The sequence below is a fragment of the Amblyomma mixtum genome, chromosome 10 (genome assembly GCF_055824585.1).
Source record: "Amblyomma mixtum isolate Tamu chromosome 10, ASM5582458v1, whole genome shotgun sequence".
Classification (NCBI taxonomy): Eukaryota; Metazoa; Arthropoda; class Arachnida; order Ixodida; family Ixodidae; genus Amblyomma; species Amblyomma mixtum.
Window position 1 is genome coordinate 50,914,090 of NC_143021.1, and position 6,161 is coordinate 50,920,250.

Consider the following 6,161-nt stretch of genomic DNA (forward strand, 5'->3'; position numbering starts at 1 on the left):
CAGTCGCTCTACCAATTGAGCTAACCAGGACGGCAAGCTTATGGTAGGGCGAGAGCGAATTGATCAATAACTCGAAGTGGGAACTGTGTTGGTCAAATGTTTAGGGGAATCCCCCAAGGTGGAGTAGATTTGTAATAAGGGAGTAATTACTCATTGGCATCCACCCGAGCGCAGCCATACGGCTACAAAGGAAAGCTATACAGCTTTCTCAGAAACTTCGTAGTTAAAGAAAAATTCGTCCTGGTCCGGGGTTCGAACCCAGGACCGCCGCTTCACCGGAGCAGTCGCTCTACCAATTGAGCTAACCAGGACTTTTTTTTTTTTATTACCGACTTGGCCGGGCAAACAAAACAAAAATACAATGACATGACAATAAAAGCACAGGTCAATTTCTAGCTAGTGCACGATGATAAAATGGGTTAAATGATTTTAGTTGGTCGAGGACAGGCAGCCACTCAGGCTGAGGAGCTTGCTGTCCGAAAACTTCCTGAGTATACATGATGCTCTCAATGAAATACTGATGAGCCGGATTCACAACAACATGTTCATGCCTGACATCCATTCGCGTACGCCATAGGCTGTGCATGCAGAGCAACATTAGCAGGACGCAAGGCACTTCACCTGGCTCTGCACATGGTAGGAAGCGTATTCCAAAAGGAGTCAGGGGGAAATCTTTTTTCAGTGTGCGCTTCAACACATCCTAAAGAAAAACAGCGTCATGACAGTCGAGAAAGATATGTTCTATAGTTTTCACTTTCTTGCAAATAAGACACTCTACTGACCAAGGTACAAAAAGGCCTTTGCTTTGCAACCATGGCTTCACTGGGAGGGTTCCAGTATGCAATTGAAAAAAGAAAGAACGCACTGAAGGCTTCACCGGCATTATTTTGACTCTTTTTAGCACATCCCTTTCGGGAGCCAGAAGATATGCACTGCGATAAACAAGCACTGGCCTAAACACATCAAGCAGGTCCTTGTACATCTTTTTCCTTGTTACAATGGTTAGATATTCATCGGAAAATTTTGACCGAAGAGTACGGACTGCTGCAACAACTTCTTGCAAAAAAGCACTTAACCCACTCCGCCCTGCAGACATGGATGACACAACATAATCAGGCAGTGATTCTGACAATCGCGCTTGTATAACAGTTCGCAGAAAATCATTATCTTGACGCAAGAAAAAGAATCTAGTGACTATCTGTCTCAGAAATAAATTTGATAACCCTAGCCCCCCATTCCGCACCTTGTGGAACAGATTGCATCGGCTGGTACGTTTCCAAGTTGACGCCCAAATAAATGTTGCAAACACTCTGTGCAACCTTTGCACTGAAGTCCTTGGCAAAGTTAACGCTTGCAGAACGTAAGAAATCCTCGCTATTAAAAACATGTAGCACACCGTAGCTCTTGCAAACATGGAAAAGTTGTGACCGCCTCATTTGCCTGTCTGAGCTTTGACTCGTTCGGTTTCATGGGCCCAATATTCTTTGCTTTCTCTGTAGTTGGTTAGCGGCACGCCGAGGTACTCTCCTGGCGTGTCTACCCACTTCATTCGACAGAATACTTCTAGCGTGGCCTGCCACTTTCCATGCCAAAAACCAAAACATTTCTGCCAGCTTATCGCACAGCCACTTGCATCACAAAAATTTACGGCTTCTCTCACCACTTCTTGCACGCTTTCCTGGTCTCTGCAGAACACTGCTATATCATCTGCATATGCCAATACCTTCACTTAAGTATGACAAAAGGCGTAACCTCGAATGTTTTGCGTAGTTAACAGCTTTAAACAAAAGAGCTCCAGGTAAAGTGCAAAAAGCAGTGGAGAAAGAGGGCAACCCTGCTTCACTGATGACAAGACAGGAATACTATTACTCAGGCGGTTATTAATTATTGACCTTGATGTACAGCCATCATAAACCATTTTCACTCCATCAGTGATGATACATCCCACATTCACATGTTCCAAAAGCACGAACAAAATTTCATGCACAACTTTATCAAACGCCGTATGCAGGTCCAGTTGCATCATGGCGACACGACCCTCCGTTGCATCACAGCATTCAAGGACACTCCTAGCTACGTGTATGTTAGTAAAAATAGATCTGTCTTTTATGCCGCAGGTCTGGTGTGGGCCAACAAGGGTTTTAATTACTGTTTGGAGTCGTCCGGCTAGCACTTTCATATAAATTTTGTAGTCTACGTTAGTTAAGCTTATTGGGCGGTAACACTCAACTGACTGCAACCTACTCAGGTCGTCCGATTTTGGGATCAACACCACGTGGGAAGTTCAAAAAGACGGTGGAGTTAACTTTCTTTCGTAACGCTCGCTTATTACGCGCTGCAATGCTATTGCCATTTCTGTTTTCAAAGCCTTGTAAAGTGCGGCACCGAGGCCGTCCGGCCCAGGTGACTTGTTTAAGCTCAGCTGCTGTATTGCAGCTTCGATTTCTGCTGCCGTTATGGGCTCCTCAAGTACCTGCGCCAGGTCCTCCTCGACTCTTGGCATTAGCAACAGGAATGCAGTTTTGTAATGTTCAACATCAGGCGTTTTAAGGCTGAACAAGTTTTGGTAATATTTCAGAAACGCCCTTTCAATCACCTCAGATTCGGAAGTTACGTCATTGCGATAACAAATTTCCTTTATCTCTTTCGAAACTGCATACTGTTTTTCGTTACTGAGCGCCCTTTTTGTGGGCGTCTCCCCAAGCCAAAATCTTTCGCTGCGTGCCCTTATCACAGCACCTCGATATTTCGTTTCATCTATTAGTTCAAGCTTAGTTTTGGTCTCGTTTATTTCTTGTCTGTACAACCCCGGCTTGACGCCTTCCATGCTGAGCATGAAATCAAGGTCGGTACGAAGTTCCTTTTCTTGCTGTTTTTCTTTACGCTTTAAAACACATGCTCTTTATATAGCGGCCACTTTCACGTCGCATTTAAATTGTTCCCATGTTTGTATAAAGTCTGTCTCTTTTTCTAACAAGCTTTTGACTGAGTCTTTTAGTTTCTTGCTAAACTCGTCATCCTCCAACAATGAGTCATTAAATTTCCATAATTCCCAACTAAACTTGACAGTCCTTTTCCTCTCCCCAAGTGTGATCACGACTAAAGAATGATCACTGAAGCTGACGTGCACAGTCTGGTACTGGGAACACAAGGGCACAACCTATGAAGAAACATAAATTCTGTTCAGCCTTGCGTGACTAACGCCTTAGAAATGCGTGTACTGTGCTTGTTCTGAACCTTGCATTATGATGCCAATGTCTTCCAATTCTGCCTCATTAATCATCTCAGACAGCAGCTCGGCACTCGTGTCCTGCAGGGTTTTGTTCGTTGTTCTATCTTCAGGTCTACACACACAGTTGAAATCTCCAAGCAATAGTACACGCTTTTCTGTCAGCAGGAAAGGTTGAACACGGCGAAAAAAGGCATCTCGTTCGGGAATTCTATTAGGTGCATATACACACACAGCTCTCCACTCTACACCAGAAAAGTAAAAATCACATGCTACAATCCGGCCACTTTCACAGGAAAATACAGTTTCCACGGCGACTTTGCCGTTTCGAGTTAAAATCAGACACCCTCCCGACTTTCCTTCTGCATGGCACACGCAAACACTGAACTGTGCACGGTAAATTTCTGCCATCGCATCTGTCGACTCTTCGCTTTCAATTTTTGTCTCTTGAACAGCCAACAGATCGATTTCGTTTTCGAAGAACAAGAGACGTTTAAGCTGATTTTGCCTTCTTCGCGCAGAAAGACCTCTTACATTCAGTGTGGCAATACGCAAGCTAGATGTTAGTTGAGACGCCATCTAAATGGTTGGGATTCGCCGCTCTCGAAGTGACATCGGTTTGCAGCTCACCTCATCAAAAATCCTTCCAGCTTGCAAAGTACGGCGGTGTCAGCACTGAACCCGACCGAAGACCGGGTTACCAACACGGAGACCCAGCAAGGCACCTCCGCTAAGGCGGAGGGGCAGCCGATGAAGTCCTACGATCAGGAGGGACGTTCGGCTTGGGCTTGTAGGCCGCACGTCGAACAGGAGGCGCTTTGGGAAGAGGCTCCTCATGGTCCGTCCCGTCGTAGTTCGTCGCCTTGTCATCAGCTTCGTCGTGCGTCCTCTTCGCTGGCAAAGTTGACGCCGCGGGCATCTCCGTGTCAATGTCCTTCTCGTCGGTCGGTTCCAAAACCGTCTCAGGTGCACCTACCGAAGCATCATCTGCTTTTCCCGCCTCCGCCTCAGTTCTGGTTTTAGGCACAGATGGTTCTGCTGAGTTGGCAGCCTCATGTTCCGTGGGAAGCACTGCTTTTTCTGAGGCTATGCTTTTCGGTACTGCTTCTTCCCGACTCTTACGGGTCGCCTCTACCGCGTCGACTTCGTCCATAATATGCTCCTCTGTAGTATCCCTACGACCAGGACCAGCTACGGTAGCATATGTTCGCACGCACTGGGCGTTGTCGTGGCCGAAGCGACGACAGAGCCCGCAACGTGGCACACGGCACTCCCGACGTATGTGTCCGGTGCCGCGGCACCGGAGGCAGAGCGGAGCTCTGCCAGGAACGTGGACGAGTGCGACGTCCTCTCCTACACGCAACTGGTGCGGTAAGTCCTCGATGGTGACGCCCACCTTCAGCTTCAATGTCACTGAGCGTGTAGTAGACGACTTGTCGACGCAGCCTTTGACTCTCCACTTGTCCCGAGTTATGTCGGTCACTTTTCCAAAAGCCGCCAGAGCTGCCTTCACGTCGTCGTCTTGCACGCCGTGTAGCAGCCAGAACAGCTTCAGCCTGACGCCCTGGTTGCGTGGGTCAATGACCACACAGCGGTGGTCCTTGACGTTGAACGCTTCCGCCTGTAGCATTTTGTTTTTTCCTTCTTCATTGAAGAATGTCACGGCCCAAACATGATTCATCTGATATGCCCCGAGGGCAACTACTTCCGGCAGCAATGACAGCCGCTCAAGAGCGTCACGAAAGTTTTCAACACGGTATGGCCTGGCTTGGACGTCGCCATGCAAAAAAACAGTATGCAAAACGCTCGAACCTGTTGGCAAATGCGGCAAAATCAGCTGGTAGTCCTCGTTCGGTTTGATCGTACTCCTGATACCGCGGCCCGGCTGGGCCGCTGAATCCGCTCCTTGGGAGCCCATGATACACACGTCCGTCACGCTCGGTGGCCGGAAGTAGAATCGAGCTAACCAGGACGGCAAGCTTATGGTAGGGCGAGAGCGAATTGATCAATAATTCGAAGTGGGAACTGTGTTGGTCAAATGTTTAGGGGAATCCCCCAAGGTGGAGTAGATTTGTAATAAGGGTGTAATTACTCATTGGCATCCACCCGAGCGCAGCCATACGGCTACAAAGGAAAGCTATACAGCTTTCTCAGAAACTTCGTAGTTAAAGAAAAATTCGTCCTGGTACGGGGTTCGAACCCAGGACCAGGGATTCCCTTAAACATTTGACCAACACAGTTCCCACTTCGAGTTATTGATCAATTCGCTCCCGCCCTACCATAAACTTGCCGTCCTGGTTAGCTCAATTGGTAGAGCGACTGCTCCAGTGAAGCGGTGGTCCTGGGTTCGAACCCCGGACCAGGACGAATTTTTCTTTAACTACGAAGTTTCTGAGAAAGCTGTATAGCTTTCCTTTGTAGCCGTATGGCTGCGCTCGGGTGGATGCCAATGAGTAATTACTCCCTTATTACAAATCTACTCCACCTTGGGGGATTCCAACATTTGACCAATGCAGAGCGCATTACTGCACAGGTCACTGCACAGTGCCAAATTTTGATTGACGCTATCCTTACCCGTTTAACGGATACTGTCATCACTAGCACCATGACCAAGGTAGAGAAGCGTTTACCTCACCTTATTCCTAGACTCTCACCAGCCTCTCCTTCCACAGTGCAATCCCCCACACCCCTCCTTCGCCCCTCCACTCTACAGCATGGCTCCTAGCTCCGACGGACCATAATTCGTTACAGAATCTTCAATGGAACTGCAGGGGCTTTCGGCGTAAGGGCTGTCCTCTGCAGCAAATTATCGCTACTTCCTCATCCCCACCGGACATCATCGCAATTCAGGACGCAAACGTTTGTAAACAACTTCCAGGATATGCTCTGATCCCCTCGGACTCTACTGATCTTCCTCGGGTGGTCACATACG

At 47.9% G+C, this 6,161-nt stretch overlaps 1 non-coding gene across 1 annotated transcript; it reads left to right on the top strand.

Moving 5' to 3' along the window:
• The first annotated feature begins 5,521 nt into the window (after window positions 1-5,521).
• On the top strand, window positions 5,522-5,595 carry TRNAT-AGU (transfer RNA threonine (anticodon AGU)). The gene has a single exon. It is a non-coding gene; the product is annotated as a tRNA-Thr (tRNA).
• Window positions 5,596-6,161: the final 566 nt, after the last annotated feature.